Raw genomic sequence first — 18,117 nt, forward strand, 5'->3', positions numbered from 1 at the left:
GCTCCCTGCTCAGCGGGGGGTCTGCTTCTCCCTCTAACCTTTCCCCTCTCATGCTCTCTCCCATTCTCTCTCTCAGATAAATAAAATCTTAAAAAAAAAAAAAAGATTTCATTTATTTGACAGAGAGAGACACAGCGAGAGAGGGAACACAAGCAGGGGGAGTGGGAGAGGGAGAAGCAGGCTTCCCACGGAGCAGGGAGCCCGATGTGGGGCCCGACCCAGGACCCCAGGATCATGACCTGAGCCGAAGGCAGACGCCTAACGGCTGAGCCACCCAGGCGCCCCCAGAGTAAATACCCTTGAGGAATGAAGATGACATAGACATTCTCAGATAAAGGAAAACCAAGAGAATTCACTGCTAACAGACCTATTCTAAAAGAATGGCCAAAAAAAGTTCTTCAGAAAGATGGGAAATAATACAATTAAACTTGGAACACCAGGAACAAAGAAAGAAAAATATAAATGCTAAATATCTGGTTACTATAATATACTATTCTCCTCCTCTTGAGTTCTTTGAAATGCTTGATGTTTGCAAACGAAAAATTGTAGGATGATCTCAAGGAATTTTCACTGTATGTCGATAAATGTAATAGATAAGACAACTACAATATTAAGGGGGGGACAGGACAAAAACCTATATGGTAGTAAGGTTTCAACATTCTACCTAAATTGGCAAAGTATTAATTCTAAGTAGACCATTAAAAGTTAGGTGTGTATATTGAAAAAAAAAGAGAGATCCCTACACAGCCAATAAAATCTACATAAAAAGGTATAGTCAAAACCTAATAGATAAAGTTAAATGATTAAAATGGAATATCACAAAATGTTCAAATGACTCAAAAGGCAGGAAAAGGATACCATCAGAGGATTAAAAATAGGAAGAACAAAGAAAAAAACAATAAAATAGTAGACTTAATGCTAAACATATCAATAATTACATTAAATGTCAATGGTCTAAAAATGCCAATTAAAAGACAGGTTGTTCAGGGGTGCTTGGGTGGCTCAGTTGGTTAGGCGTCTGCCTTTGGCTCAGGTCATGATCCCAGGGTCCTGGGATCAAGCCCCAACTCAGGCTTCCTACTCACTGGGGAGCCTACCTCTCCCCTTCCCTCTGCCCCCTCATGCCCAAGCTCATGCACAGGCTCTCTCCCTCTCAAATAAAATTCTTAAAAAAAAAGTTGTTCAAATATATTAGAAACTTCAAATATGATAACTTATACTTAGGCAGGTTGAAGGTAAATAGAATAAACTACTTGGTATGGTACTTTAATAGTGGATACATAACTTTACATATGAGTCAAAACCCACAGCAGGGTGCCTGGGTGGCTCAGTCAGTTAAGCATCTGCCTTCAGCTCTGGTCATGATCTCAGGGTCCTGGAATTGAGCCCCACAGCAAGCTCCCCGCTCAGTAGGGAGTCTGCTTCTCCCTCTCCCTGCCCCTCCCCCCACTCACGTTCTCGTTCTCTCTCAAATAAATCTTTTTTAAAAATTAAAATAATAAGTAAATAAAATCTTAAAAAAAAAAAAAAGACTGATGCCTTCCCCCTAAAATCAGAAACAAGACAAGGTTGTCCACTGTAAACCATTACTATTCAACATCATAGTGAAAGCCCTAGCCAGTACAATAAGCAAAGAGAAAGAAATAAAAGGCATACAGATTGGCGAAGAAGAAATAAAAACTATTTCTCTTCACGGACAATAAAATTGCACACATATAAAATACTAAGGAACCACCCCAGACCCCCGGGAAACCCTAGAACTAGTAAATCTGTTGAGCAAGATTGTAGGACATAAATTCAACACTGCCAAATCAAATTTCCCCAAACTGATCTATAAATTTGGTATAATTCTAATTCAAAATCCCAGTAGGATTTTTTTGTAGATATAACAAATTAACTCTAATATTTATATGGAGAAGCAAAAAAGCAAAATAGCCAAAATAATTTTGAAGAATAATTTGTAGAAATCAGAGTACCCAAGATTAAGACTTACTATAAAGTTACAATAATCAAGACAGTATAGAATCGGTGATGGGAAAGAACATAGATCAGTGGAATAGAATAGAAATCCAGAAATCCAGGAGTGCCTGGGTGGCTCAGTTGTTAAGTGTCTGCCTTCGGCTCAGGTCATGATCCCAGGGTCCTGGGATCAAGCCCTGCATCAGGCTCCGTGCTCAGAGGGAGGCCTGCTTCTCCCTCTCCCACTCCCCCTGCTTGTGTTCCTGCTCTTGCTATCTCTCTCTCTGTCAAATAAATAAAATCTTAAAAAAAAAGAAATCCATATAAATATACCAACTGATTTATTTTACAAAGTTACAAAAACAATTTAATGGAGAAAAGACAATCTTTTTAACAAATGGCATAGAGGTGGCACCTGGGTGGCTCAGTCGTTAAGCGTCTGCCTTCGGCTCAGGTCATGATCCCAGGGTCCTGGGATTGAGCCCCACATCGGGCTCCCTGCTAGGCGGGAAGCCTGCTTCTCCCTCTCCCATTCCCCCTGCTTGTATTCCCTCTCTCGCTGTGTCTCTCTCTGTCAAATAAATAAACAAAATCTTAAAAAAAAAAAAAATGGCATAGAAACCACTGGACATCCATATACAAAAATAAATGAGTATCAACCTAAACCTTACACAAATAGATTGCTGGTCTAAATGTAAAATGTCAAACTATAAAATGTTTGGAAGAAAACAAAGGAGTAAATCTTTGTGACCTGGGATTAGGCAGAGTTCGTTCTTTTTTTAAAAGATTTTATTTATTTGAGAGAGAGAGGGAGAGAGAGAGGGAGAAACAGACTCTCTGCTGAGCAGGGAGCCTGACATGTAGTATAGATTAAACAAAAATAGTAGAATGTACAGGGGGTAGATTCATTATAATATTGTATTTACTTGGCATTTTTTTTTTAAAGATTTTTTTTTTTTTAAGATTTTATTTATTTATTTGACAGAGAAAGACACAGCGAGAGATTGTACACAAACGGGGAGTGGGAGAGGGAGAAGCAGACTCCCTGCTGAGCAGGGAGCCCGATGCGGGACTCGATCCTGGGACTCCAGGATCATGACCTGAGCCGAAGGCAGTCGCTTAACCAACTGAGCCACCCAGGAGCCCTACTTGGCATTTTTGAAATTTTTTTCATCTAAAAAAAGAAAAAAGGCCAGGAGAACCAGCAAAGGAAACTAAGAAGGAATGGCAAATGAAAAAAGAAAGTGTAATGTCTTGGAAGCCAAGTGAAAAAAACATATAGAGGAAAAGTCAAAAACAATGTCAAATACTTGATAGGTCAGTAAGATAAGAATTTACAACCAATTACAGGATTTAGGAATAGAGAGCAGTAGGGTAAAAGCCTTAATGAAGTGGGTTCAAGAGAGAAAAAGGGAGAGAAATTGGTGATAGCAAGAATAGATAACTCTTTCAAATAATTTTGCTGTAAAGAGAAATGAGGTGGTAGCCAGAGCTGGATCAAGAGCTGGAGAGAGGATCAAGAAGGGCATAAGATGGGACAGACTGTAATATATCTGAGTCGTGATGTTCCGTCACAAAATCATTCTCTTAAAGAATCATTAGCGGGGCGCCTGGGTGGCTCAGTTGGTTAAGCGACTGCCTTCGGCTCAGGTTATGATCCTGGAGTCCCGGGATCGAGTCCCGCATTGGGCTCCCTGCTTGGCAGGGAGCCTGCTTCTCCCTCTGACCCTCCCCTCTCTCATGTGCTCTCTCTCTCATTCTCTCTGTCTCAAATAAAAAAATAAAATCTTTAAAAAAAAAAAAAAGAATCATTAGCTAAATCCATATAAAGTAATGTTAAGACCCCCCAAGTCACACTAAGTGATAAAAGCAAGTTGCATTTGCCAAAATCTTTTTGAGTACTTTCTATGGCCTAGGTACTACTCTACGCATTTTAAAATGCAAACTTTCATTGAAATCTCATTCTTCAATAATCACAAATAGTAAAACATTTGTACCTAAAAATGTTCACAAACATTATTTATAATAGAGAAAAATCTGGGAATAAATAGCCAATAGGAATAATTAAACTGATGACAAATTCAAACAAATGAATGGAAGTTATTTTCATGATGTGTTTATAAATTTTTTTTTAATGACAAGGGAACGATTTGTGATAGTCCAGACAAAAATCTTATGCAAAACTATATATACATTATGATACTAACTATAAATATCTATGAAAAGATAATAGATTAAAAATATAACAAAAATTTAACAAGTATCTCTCTCTTAGGAATGAGATTACAGGTGATATTTATTTTCTTCTTTATATAGTTTTACTCATCCGCATTTTCTAAAATGTCTTTATTTTTTTTTTAAGATTTTATTTATTTTTGCAAGAGCGGGGGGGAGGGGCAGAGGGAGAAGCAGGGAGCCTGATTCAGGGCTCAATCCCAGAACCCTGGAACCATGACCTGAGTCAAATATAGATGCTTAACTGACTGAGCCACCTAGGCGCCATAAAATGTCTTTAATATCCACATATGGATTATCAGATATTTTTAAAATAGTCATTCTCATACTGAACTACATAAACTAAGAGATGACAATAATGAGAAAAATAGGCAACTGGGAATTTTCAGGTCCCTCCATGCTTAGTATATGGAGGCTTAACTGTGAGCTTTACAACAAAACAAACCCTTGAAAATTGAACTTAGGGTTAACTGAGAATATTAGCTATTCTTTGGGTCACATACTAGGATGTGTTCAGATCTTTGTAACTGCAAGCAAAGCAAGTCAAGAAGTTTTAAAATAAGAAGTATCATAATTCCAATAAAAGTCCTCTAGTTCTTCTAGATTGCATCACATAAAAATTCAACCACAGCAGCCCCAAATAAACACTAAGGATATCTCTGGCTCTTGCAATTTGTTCAACCAAAAAGAAGTTTAAATGCATGGACCCTATTTGGGTCCATATTCCACAATTATAAAAAAACGATACCTTGAAGACAATTGGAAAACCAAACATGAACTAGATTTTGTGGGTTTTTTAAAAAGATTTTATTTATTTATTTGACAGAGAGAGACACAGCGAGAGAGGGAACACAAGCAGGGGGAGTGGGAGAGGAAGAAGGAGGCTTCCCGCTGAGCAGGGAGCCCGATGCGGGGCTCGATCCCAGGATCCTGGGACCATGACCCGAGCTGAAGACAGACGCTTAACGACTGAACCATCCGGGCGTCCCATGAACTGGGTTTTGAATGACATTAAGTATTACTGTTAATTTTGTGAAATATGAAAAGGTCACAGTGGTTTTTTTTTTAAAAGTCCTTACTAGTTTTATATGCATCCTGAATTATTTGCAGGTGAAATGACATATGTGGATTTGCTTTAAAATATTCCAACTTCAATAACAACAATAACAAAAAAAAGTGTGGGGGGAGATTGTGTTGAAACTGGATAGTGGATTCATGGTGGTTCATTAGACTATTCTCTATTGTATTTATGTTTAAATCTTCCATAAGGAAATTTCTCAATAGTTTACATGAGCGGGGATGATGAGGCTTTAAATTTCCAAGACATTTCCCACATCTGGATGGCAAATAAAACGACATCAAATGTCCAAAAATACAAAAATGAGATATAGACAAGGAAGCTGCTGGTGATTCTGACAGGTAAACCTGCTTATGCAGTAAGACATTCTCTGAATTAAGTCACAATTAAGACTAAAACACAACAATAGCATTCATTCATAACAACAGGACTAAAAAGAAACAGTAAGTAAGGTCTGTGGATGGTGAGTATTGAGGGAGTATGTGCTGTTTCTGCAGCACAAAGCAGAATTCAGATAAAGAAAATGTCAGTATTTCATTGTAGCACAACTTTTTACTACTCGCTAAGAGATTTTCCTTGATGTAAAGCGTAAGGACTAACAGTGACTGATTTGCTGGCTTTCTACTCACTAATCATGTAACTGGCAAACAGCTCTACCTCTTTAAACCTGACCTATAAAATGGGGATAACTAGACGTGCCTTGCAAGATATTACGAAAATTAGAAACAAATCGCTGGCACAAAACATGCAACTTAATAAGCTGCAGCTAGTATTATTATTACTGAGTTTAACAGGAAAAAAGAATATCCATTAGAGTCAGGAATGACAACAAAAAGAAGCTCACCATCACTGCCTCTATTCAATATTAAATTGGAGGGCTTAGACAAAAGAAGTAGGATGCAAAAAAGGAAAAGAACTAGAAAGCAAGACAAAACTGTTCTAAATTTAGTAATGACCCTGAAGAATCCAAGAAAATCTAAGGACTAACCATTTAGCAGCAAAAAGAGCTCAGCTGAAATGAAAATCAATGTATTAAATCAACAGCGTATCTATATTCTAACAAAAATAGAAAAAGGGAACCCATATACAATAACAACCAATACTGCCTAGAGACAAATCAAACAAAGAAAAAGATCTTTAATGAAAAGGTTATATAAAACACTACTGAAGGGGGGCGCCTGGGTGGCTCAGTCGTTAAGCGTCTGCCTTCAGCTCAGGTCATGGTCCCGGGGTCCTGGGATCGAGCCCCGCATCGGGCTCCCTGCTCTGCGGGAGGCCTGCTTCTCCCTCTCCCACTCCCCCTGCTTGTGTTCCCGCTCTCGCTGTGTCTCTCTGTGTCAAATGAATAAATAAAATCTTTAAAAAAAAAAAAACACTACTGAAGGATATTAAAAACCCAAACAAATGGAGTTAGAGAAAATACCTCTGGCTATAAGACTCAATACTGCAAAAAAGCCAGTTCACTCCATGTTAATCTAAAAATTCAATGCAATTTACAACAAAAATGTCAATGGAGTCTGAATAAAATGAACAGGTGGAGATTGCCCTACTAGTAGAGGCTTCTTGCATAGTAATTAAGACATGTGGAATGAATACTGACTGATTACTTGATGAAAGGTGAAATGAAACAGGGTCGCTTCTGTCAAGGGGTTTTAAAATGGCCCAGGGGGTCTCCCATCCAAGTACTAACCAGGCCCGACTCTCCTTAGCTTCTGGCCATTTAGGAGATGGACCTTATCATGTCCTCACCAGGTGGAACCATGAACTTTGAACTGAAACAAACTGTAAATATTCTAAGGACTCAGCCCAAACACCTGCAACTTGGTACAGTAAGAGATTCTGCTTACTGAAAGCCTTAAGAACCAATTATTTTCAGCCAAAGTTAGTTTTCTGCCACCAACACCAAACGAAATTCCTTGTAAACAATATATAAAAGCATTCCCTTTGTCTTTATAAACTTTTTTTTTTAAGATTTTATTTATTTATTTGACAGAGAGAGACAGCGAGAGAGGGAACACAAGCAGGGGGAGTGGGAGAGGGAGAAGCAAGCTTCCCGCTGAGCAGGGAGCCCGATGCGGGGCTCGATCCCAGGACCCTGGGATCATGACCTGAGCCAAAGGCAGACACTTAATGACTGAGCCACCCAGGCGCCCCTGTCTTTATAAACTCTTGATTTTTGGGTTCCCTAAGGGGGGACTATTTGGGTTGCTGCCCAAATGTGTCTTCCCCAAACTGCCATTCTGAGACTCCAAATAAATGCTTTTGTTTTGTTTTTTTTTAAAGATTTTTTATTTATTTATTTGACGGAGAGAGACACAGCAAGAGAAGGAATACAAGCAGGGGGAGCAGGAGACGGAGAAGCAGGCTTCCTGCCGAGCAGGGAGCCCGACGTGGGGCTCGATCCCAGGACCCTGGGATCGTGGCCCGAGCCGAAGGCAGACGCTTAACTGACTGAGCCACCCAGGTGCCCCTAAATGCTTTTGTTTTTATTAAAAAAAAATATATGTGGAAATTGAGCAGACCAATGAAAAAGAATAGAGATCATAGAACAAACCCACACATATCCAAAAACTTGATCACATTAGGAGACATAATTCATATTCAATAACAAATGTTTTAGAGCAACTAGTTCTCTATAGAGAAAAAAAGTCAGAACCCCACACAAACAAATTCCATATGGATTAAAAACCTACATTTGAAAAGAAAATTCTTAAAATTTCAGAAGCAAATATGCAACTCTTATGACCTCAGCATAATGAAGGACTTATTAGATAAGAACCAGAAGCAGAAAACAGAATAAAAAAAGATTGTAACTTTTGATGACTTTAAAATTTATAATTTAAAACTTAAAACTTCTATACAGTAAAAAATACAGGGTCCTGGAATGAGCCCTGCATCAGGCTCCCTGCTCTGCAGGGAGTCTGTGTCTCCCTCTCCCTCTGCCCCTCCCACCTGCCCTCTCTCTCTCTCTCTAATAAATAAAAATCTGTAAAAAAAAATTGTGAAGTTAAAATATAAGCTATAGGGCGCCTGGGTGGCTCAGTCGTTAAGCGGCTGCCTTCAGCTCAGGTCATGATCCCAGAGTCCTGGAATCGAGTCCCACATCGGGCTCCCTGCTCAGCGGGAAGCCTGCTTCTCCCTCTCCCACTCCCCGCTTGTGTTCCTGCTCTCGCTGTTTCTGTCTCTGTCAAATAAATAAATAAAATCATAAAATCTTTAAAAAAAATAAAATAAAAGCTATAGATTGGGAAAAAAATTATTTGAAACATACATATATGACAAATAATTGGTACCTGATATATACAAATAATTATAAAACAAAAAGAAAAAGATAACTCAATAGAAAAGTTGGCAAAGACTCGAAAGTAGAAACCCAAAAGGCCAATAATAAAAGAAGCTTATCTTCTACTAGTAATTAGGAAAATGCAAATTAAGATGGGGAAATACCAGGTCACACCCAACAGACTATAAAAAAATTTAAGGGGTCGCCTCCTCTTGGTCCCATATTGAACTCGCGTTGGAAGAGGCAAGTCCGGTCTCAAAATGGAGGGCCATGATCCAAAGGAACCAGAGCAGTTGAGAGAACTGTTTATTGGTAGTTTGAGCTTTGAAACTACAGATAATAGTTTTAGAGAACATCTGAAAAATGGGGTACACTTACAGATTGTGTGGTGATGAGAGACCCCCAAACAAAACGTTCCAGGGGTTTTGGTTTTGTGACTTCCTCTTGTGTTGAAGAGGTGGATGCAGCAATGTTTGCCTGACCACACAGGGTTGATGGGCGTGTAGTGGAACCAAAGAGAGCTGTTTCTAGAGAAGATTCTAACGGTGAAGAAAATTTTTGTTGGTGGTATTAAAGAAGATACAGAAGAATATAATTTGAGAAATTACTCTGAAAAGCATGGCAAGATTGAAAGCACAGAAGTTATGAAAGACAGGCAGAGTGGAAAAAGAGAGGATTTGCTTTTGTAACTACTTCTGATGATCATGATACAGTTGATAAAATTGTTGTTCAGAAATACCACACTATTAACGGGCATAAGTGTGAAGTGAAAAAGGCCCTTTCTAAACAAGAAATGCAATCTGCTGGATCACAAAGAGGTCACGGAGGTGGATCTGGCAACTTCATGGGTCATGGAGGAAACTTGGGTGGAAGAGGAGGTTATGATGGCGGAGGTGGTGGCAGCAGAGGTAGTTAATGGAGGAGGTGATGGTGGATATAATGGATTTGGAGGTGATGGTGGCAACTATGGTGGTGGTCCTGGTTATAGTAGTACAGGAGGCTATGGTGGTGGTGGACCAGGATATGGAAACCAAGGATGCGGATAGGAGGTGGTGGTGGAGGATATGATGGTTACAATGAAGGAGGAAATTTTGGAGGTGGTAACTATGGTGATGGTGGGAACTATAATGATTTTGGAAATTACAGTGGACAACAGCAATCAAATTATGGACCCATGAAGGGGGGCAGTTTTGGTGGAAGAAGCTTGGGCAGTCCCTATGGTGGTGGTTACGGATCCGGTGGTGAAGTGGTGGATATGGGTAGCAGAAGGTTCTAAAAAAATTCAGAAGAAAAGGGCTACAGTTCTTAGCAGGAGAGCGAGCGAGGAGTTGTCAGGAAAGCTGCAGGTAACTTTGAGGCAGTTGTCCTAAATGCATTAGAGGAACTGTAAAAATCTGCCACAGAAGGAACGATGATCCATAGTCAGAATAGTTACTGCAGCTTAAACTGGAAACCCTTCTTGTTCAGGACTGTCATAGCCACAGTTTGCAAAAAGTGCAGCTATTGATTAAGGCAATGTAGTGTCAATTAGATGTACATTCCTGAGGTCTTTTATCTGTTGTAACTTTGTCTTTTTCTTTTTCTTTTCATTACATCAGGTATATTGCCCTGTAAATTGTGGTAGTGGTACCAGGAATAAAAAATTAAGGGATTTTTAACTTAAAAAAAAAAATTTAAGGGGTGCCTGGGTGGCTCAGTCCGTTAAGCATCTGCCTTCAGCTTGGGTCATGATCCTGGGATCCTGGGATTGAGCACCACGGTGGGCTCCCTGCTCAGTGGGTAGTCTGCTTCTCCCTCTGCCCCTCACCCCCCGCTCGTGCTTGCTCTCTCTCTCTAGCAAAAATAAATAAATAAAATCTTAAGCAATTTTAAAAATTACAGCTTTACAACACTGCATACTGGTATGCCAATACATTGTTCATTTTTGTTGCTGAGCACTACACCACTGTATAAATAAACCACAATTTATTTATCTACTTACTGTTGATAATATCCAGGTTATCTGGGTTTCCAATTTTTAGCTATTACAAATAGAGCTGGTATAAACATTCACGTACAAGTCCTGATGTGGACATATGGATCCATTTCAGAGGTGAAATGGCTGTCATTATGATAAACGTATGTTTAATTAAAAAAAAAAAATCAAACTGTTTCAAAGTGGTTTCACCATCTTACATTCCTATCAGTAATACATGAACTCCCGTTGCTCCACATCCTCACTAGCATTTGATTTCATCACACTTTTTCAAGATCAGCCATGCTAAATAGTTGTGTAGTGGTACCTTATGGTTTTCATTTGCATTTCCCTAATAACTGATGTTGAACATCTTTGCCAACCCCATATCTTCTTTAGCGAAGAGTCTGTTCACATCTCTTCCCCATTTTTTATTTATTTATTTATTTATTTATTTATTTAAAGATTTATTTATTCATTTGAGAGAGCGAGAATGAGAGAGAGTACATGAGAGGGGGGAGGGTCAGAGGGAGAAGCAGGCTCCTCGCTGAGCAGGGAGCCCGATGCGGGACTCAATCCCGGGACTCCAGGATCATGACCTGAGCCGAAGGCGGTCGCTCAACCAACTGAGCCACCCAGGCGCCCTCTTCCCCATTTTTAAACCGGGTTGTCTTCTTATTGTTGAATTATGGCATTCTTCATATATCCCACACTCAAATTATTTTCTTAAACTTCTATTTTCTGCTAGGCTTTTTTTTTTTTTTAAAGAATAAGCTCTATGCCCAACATGGGGCTTGAACTCATGACCCTGAGATCAACAGTCACATGCTCCACCGACTGAGCCAACCAGGCACCCCTACTCTGTCTTTAAAAGAGAAATTTTATTTTGATGAAATCATTTTTTTTCTTTTATACTTTGTGCTTTTTGTGTTTAACTTATGAAATCTTTCTCTAATCTATGATCACAATGATTTTCTCAGACGTTTTCTTCTAGAATTTAATTTTAGTCCTTAAAGTCCATGATCCATCTGAGTTAATTTTTGATGATGTGAAGTAAGGCTGGAGGTTTTTTGTTGTTTTTTTAATGTGGTGAAGGATAGCAGAATTTGCCACCTCACATATGCCACTTTGGCATAGGATTATTTTGAGCAGAATGAAATTAAGAAGCAGATAAAAAAAAAGCTCTCTGCCCTCCCTCTATTTGCCTAAAAGCAGGACATAAATTTACAAAGGTATCCTCCTTCCCTCTTCACCAGTAAGGACAAAAGTTAATCATAGGAGACAAACCTTATCAGCCTGGAGATGGCACCAGAGGGTTCTACATAACAAACTTTACTAGCTAGTCTTTATCTACCATTAGTTTCACATATATTGCCTTCCCACAATTTGCCACCCCTAGACACTCAAGGTCTTTTTCCTTTGTCTTATCACTTCTCTAAAAATTTGTTAGGATGCTACCTATATAACCTTTTTTTTTTTTTAAGATTTTATTTATTCATTTGAGAGAGAGAGAGACCGAGCACAAGCAGGGGGAGAGGCAGGGGGAGAGGGAAAAGCAAACCCCCTGCTGAGCTGGGAGCCCAACGTGGGGATCGATCCCAGGACCTCAAGATCATGACCTGAGCCGAAGGCAGACGCTCAACCATCTGACCACCCAAGCACCCTATATAACCTAACTTCTAACCACACCTTTGAGTTACTCATCCAGGCATTTCTCTCATATATATATATATGAAATATGTATGTCAATAAACTTGTTTTTCTCTTGTTAATCTGTCTTGTTACAGAGACCTGGCTGGGAACCTAGAATAGAACGAAAAAAGATTTTTCTTCCTTTATAATGTTTATCTGATTACTTATTAAAGTTTTCCTTTCCCCGCTTAAATGCCTTGAGATAATCATGTTACTTTCTTTTCTAGTCTGTTAATACGTGTGAATTATACTGTCTGAATTTTGAAAGCTGAACCAACCTTGAATTGTTGAGATAAACCCTACTTGGTCATGATGTATTATCTTTTATAGAAATTACTGATTTCAGGGTGCCTGGGTGGCTCAGTCGGTTAAGCATCTGCCTTCAGCTCAGGTCATGGTCCCAGGGTCCTGGGATCGAGTCCCGCATCAGGCTCCTTCCTCTGCAGGGAGTCTGCTTCTCCCTCTCCTCCCCACTTGTGCTCTTACTATCTCTGTCTCTCTCTCTCAAATAAATGAATGAAATCTAAAAAAAAAAAAAGAAATTAATGATTTCAATTTACTAAAATTTTGTTAAAGATTTTTGCATCTGTGTTCATACTAAATATTAGCATGTCATTTTCTTATGTCTTTGATTTTGGTGTCAGGGTAAGGTTGGGCTCATAAAATGAGTGGGGAAGTGTTCCCTCCTCTTCTAAGTTCTTCAAAAGTTTATGTAAAAATGGTACATTAATTCTTCCTTAAACTGTTGGTAGACTTCAGCAGTGAAGCCATCTGAGCCTGGAGTTTCCTCTGTGGGAAAGTTTTAAACTACAATTCAATTTATCTAATAGATATAGACCTACTCTGGTTATCTGTTTCTTTTTGATTGAGCTTTATCAGTTTGTGTCTTTCAAAGAGCTTGTGCATTTAATGTAAATTGTCAAATTTACTGACATAGAATGGTTTGTGGTACTTATCTTTATAATGGCTGTAGAATCATCACTCATGTCCTATTTCTCATTCCTGATACCAGTAATGTATTCTCTCTTCCTTGGCTAAACCTGGCTAAAAGTTCATCAATTTTGTTAATCATTTTAAAGAACCAGCTTTGTGGGGCACCTAGTTGGCTCAGTTGGTAAAGCATGAGACTCTTGGGGGGCGGGGGGGAGTCGTGAGTTCAAGTCCCATGTTGGGTGTAAAGCTTAGGGAGGAAAGGAGGGAGAGAGAGAAAGAGGAAGAAAGAGAGAAAGATGGGACTCCTGGGTGGCTCAGTTGGTTGAGTGTCTGCCTTTGGCTGGGGTCATGATCCCGGAGTCCTCGGATTGAGCCCCGCGTCAGGCTCCCTGCTCAGCGGGAAGCCTGCTTCTCCCTCTCCCTCTGCCACTCGCCCGCTTGTGCTCTCTCTCTGTCAAATAAATAAATAAAATCTTAAAAAAAAAAAAAGGAAAGAATCAGCTTTTGGTCTCACTGATAAGATCTACTATTTTTCTGCTTCTTAATTCAATGATTTTTGCTCTGATCTTCACAGTTTCCTTTCCTCTGCTTATGTGGACTTAAGTTCCCTTTTCTTTTTCTCATTTCTTAAGGTGGAAGCTTAGGTCAATAATTTGAAATCTTTCTACTTGTAATATATGCATTTAATGTTCTAAATTTCCTTTATAATGTTATAAATTTCCTTTTAAGTACTGCATTAACTGAATCCCACAAATTCTGCTATGTCATGTTCTCATTTTCATTCTTTAAAAAAATTTTCTAATTTTCTAAAATTTTCTTATTCTTTGACCGATGTCTAATACAGATTATGTTTAATTTCCAAATATTTGGGAGTTTTCAGATATTCTTCTGTTACTGATTACTAATGTAATCCCTTTATGATAAAAGAACATACTTTGTGGGGTGCCTGGGTGGCTCAGTCATTAAGCATCTCCCTTCGGCTCAGGACATGATCCCAGGATCCGGGGATCAAGCCCCACATCGGGCTCCCTGCTTGGCAGGAAGCCTGCCTCCCTCTCCCACTCCCCCTGCTTGTGTTCCCTCTCTCACTGTCTCTCTCTGTCAAATAAATAAATAAAATCTTTAAAAAAATTGTAAAATTTAAATTTATTGAAATTTCTTTTATGGCCCAGAACATGGTCTATCTTGGTTAATATTCTATGAACACTAGCAAAGAATACTATCATACCATTGTTGGGTAGAGTGGTCAGCAAATGTCAACAAGGTCAAGTTATTTACTGATTTTTTTGTCTAAGTGTTCAATCAAATATTGAGAAAATACTGTTGAGATCTCCAACTATACTGAGTGCTCTATTTCTTTCAGTTTTATTACTTCTTTTTTTTTTAAGATTTTATTTATTTATTTGAGAGAGAGAGAATGAGAGAAAGCACATGAGAGGGGAGAGGGTCAGAGGGAGAAGCAGACTCCCTGCCGAGCAGGGAGCCCGATGCGGGACTCGATCCAGGGACTCCAGGATCATGACCTGAGCCGAAGGCAGTTGCTTAACCAACTGAGCCACCCAGGCGCCCTCAGTTTTATTACTTTTTGCTTCATAAATCTTGAAGTTCTCTTATTAAATGCATAAACATTTATGATTGTTAGTTTTCTTAAAGAACTGACCCCATTTTCATCATGAAATTACCCTCCATATCCATGGTACTATCCCTTGCTGTGAAATCTACTTTGTCTAATATTAATATAGTAACTCCTCCTTTCTTCTGATTAGTGTTCCCATAGTATATCTTTTTCCATCCTTGTACTTTTAGTCTATCTGTGTCTTTAAATGTACTTAATGTGGGTTTCTTCTAAATAGCACCATAACTAGGTCTTGCTTTTAAGTGCAATCTGACAATTTTCACCTATTAATTGCAGTGTTTAGATCATTTGCATTTAATGTGATTATTTATATGGTTGGATTTAAGTCAACCATCTTGCTATTTGATTTCTATTTGTCCAATCTGTTCATCTTACCCTTTCTGGATGTCTTTTAGATTAATTAAGCATTTTACGATTCAATTATCTCCTTTCATGGGCTTATTAATTATACCTCTTTGCTTTTTTTTTTAAGTGGTTTCTTTAGGATTTAAGGTATAAATCTTTAATATATCACAGTCTATCTTCAAATAATATACCATTTTGCATACATTGTAAGAACTTTAGAATGGGGCGCCTGGGTGGCTCAGTCAGTTAAGCATCTTGCTTCGGCTAGGTCATAATCTCAGGGTCCTGGGATCAAGCCCCACATCCAGCTCCCTGCTCAGCAGGGAGTCTGCTTATCTCTCTATGTCTGTCCCTCCCCACTGCTCGTGCTCTCTCCCTCTCAAATAAATAAATAGAATCTTAAAAAAAAAAAAATTAAATTAAATTTTAAAAAGAACTTTAGAATAGTATACTTCCATTTCACCTCTCCCAACCTTCTGGGCAATTGTTGTCATACATCTTACTTCTACACATCTTATAAATCCCACAATACAGTTTTATTATTTTTGTTTTAAACAGTTATCTTTTTAAATGGCTTTTTCCGGATAAAAGAACTAGTAATAGTTTCTATATAGACTTCTTTTTTTTTTTAAGATTTATTTATTTATTTTAGAGAGGAGTGGGGCAGAGGGAGAGAGTCTTAAGCAGACTCCATGCTGAGTGCAGAGCCTGACTCCAGACTTGATCTCACAACCCTGAGATCATGACCTGAACCAAAAGCAAAAGCTTAACGCTTAACCAACTGCACCACCCAGGTGCCCCTCTATATAAATTTCTGATTCTCTTCATTTCTTTAATGTAGATCTAAGTTTCCATCTGATATAATTTTCTCCTGCAATTAACATTTCTTGTAGTCATAGCTTGATGGTGACTAATTCTATTAGCTCTTGTATATTTTAAAAAGCTTTATTTCATCTTTATTATTTTTACTGTGTTAAAATTCATATACCATATAATTCACCCATTTGAAGTCCACAATTCACTGGCTTTTAGTGTATTCAGAGTTGTGCTTCCACCAGCAAAATCAATTTTAGAACATTTTCATCACCCCTAAAAGATACCCTATACCTATTAGCAATAACTCCCCATTTTCTCCCAATCCTCAGTCATAAGCAACCACAAATGTACTTTCTGACCCTAGAGATTTGCCCATTCTGCACATTTTCCTCTTCAATTTTTTTTTAAAGATTTTATATATTTATTCGACAGAAAGAGACACAGTGAGAGAGGGAACACAAGCAGGGAGAGTGGGAGAGGGAGACGCAGGCTTCCCGGTTGAGTAGGGAGCCTGATGCGGGGCTCGATCCCAGGACCCTGAGATCATGACCTGAGCCGAAGCAGATGCCCAATGACTGAGCCACCCAGTCGCCGCCCTCTTCAATTTTTTAAAGGCATTTTTCACTGCATATACAATTCTACGTTTATAGGCTTTTTCATTTAGCACTTTAATGTTACCACTCTAGTATCTTCTGGCTTGCAATGATTCTAATGAAAAGTTTGCCATAATTCTTACTTTGTGTATTAGTCAGGGCTGCCATAACAAAATACCACAGATGAGATGGCTTAAACAACAAAAATCTACTTTCTCACAGTCTGGAGGCTATAAGTCCATGATCAAAGTGTTGACAGGTTTGGTTTCTCCTGATGCCTCTCTCCTTGGCCTGCAGATGGCCACCTTCTCACTGGGTCTTCAAGTGGTTTTGTCTCTATACACTCATGCCCCTGTTGTCCCTTTATGTTTTCACATTTCTTCTTCTTATAAAGACACTAGTCCTTATAATCCAATCCAGATTAGGGCCCACCCTAAAAGCCTCATTTTTAAAAAGATTTTCTTTTGGGGCGCCTGGGTGGCTCAGTCGTTGGGCGTCTGCCTTCGGCTCAGGTCATGATCCCGGGGTCCTGGGATCGAGCCCCACATCGGGCTCCCTGCTCAGCGGGAAGCCTGCTTCTCCCTCTTCCACTCCCCCTGCTTGTATTCCCTCTCTCGCTGTGTCTCTCTCTGTCAAATAAATGAATAAAATCTTTAAAAAAATAAATAAATAAATAAATAAAAATAAAATAAAAAGATTTTCTTTTTTAAAGTAATTTCTACATCCAAAAGAGGGCTCAAACCTATAACCTCAAGATCAAGAGTCACACGCTCTACTGACTAAGCCAGCCAGGCTCCCCCTTAACAGACTCATTTTAATTTAATCACCTCTTTAAAGACCTTTCTCCATGTACAGTCACATTCTGAGATAACTGGGGGTTAGGATTTCAACATACAAATTTGGGGGCACACAATTCAGACCATAATCCCTCTGTATACAATGTAGGTTCTTTTCTCTGTCTCCTTTGGGGACTTCCTCTTTTTTCACTAATTTGAGGCAATTTGATTAAGATGAATCTTGGTATAGCTCTCATCATGACTGTTCTTTTTGGATTCTCATGGATCTAAGCATCTCAAGGAACCTAAAACAGAAAAAGTCATGAAGAGAACTACACCAAAGCATATCACAATCAAATTGCTTAAAACCAGTGATGAAGAAAAAATCTTAAATGAGCTTTTTGGATCTGTGAGTTTACAGTTTTCATTAAATTTAGAAAATATTCAGCCATTATTTCTTCAAATATTTTTTGCTGTCCCCACCCCTATATTCCTGAGACTCCAATTACTTGTATTCTTAAGACTGCTTGATGTTGTCCCACTGTTTACTTATTTTTTACTTATTACTGTATATTTATATTTTCAATCTTTTTCTTATATTTCATTTTGTTTTACTTATTTTTTTTTTAAGTAAGCTCAATACCCAATGTGAGGCTTGACTCACAACCCCAAGATCAAGAGTCACATGCTCTACCGAGTTGAGTTGGCCAGGTACCCCACTTATATTTCATTTTGGATGTGTCTTTTCTCTTCTCTTTTTTTTGTCCCGCTGAGCAGGAAGCCTGATGTGGAACTTGATCCCAGATCCCAGGACCCT

At 38.8% G+C, this 18,117-nt stretch overlaps 1 protein-coding gene, 1 non-coding gene and 1 pseudogene across 17 annotated transcripts in view; 1 reads left to right on the plus strand and 2 right to left on the minus strand.

Annotated features, from left to right (window-relative positions):
- Positions 1 to 18,117, minus strand: part of R3HDM2 (R3H domain containing 2) — a 162,806-nt gene that overhangs the window by 72,478 nt on the left and 72,211 nt on the right. The gene's annotated exons all lie outside the window — the stretch shown is intronic.
- LOC102729454 (heterogeneous nuclear ribonucleoprotein A3 pseudogene) lies at positions 8,782 to 10,227 on the plus strand (annotated as a pseudogene).
- Positions 11,289 to 11,361, minus strand: TRNAN-GUU (transfer RNA asparagine (anticodon GUU)). The gene has a single exon. It is a non-coding gene; the product is annotated as a tRNA-Asn (tRNA).

The sequence above is a fragment of the Leptonychotes weddellii genome, chromosome 5 (assembly GCF_054177405.1).
Source record: "Leptonychotes weddellii isolate Sample4059 chromosome 5, ASM5417740v2, whole genome shotgun sequence".
NCBI lineage: Eukaryota > Metazoa > Chordata > Mammalia > Carnivora > Phocidae > Leptonychotes > Leptonychotes weddellii.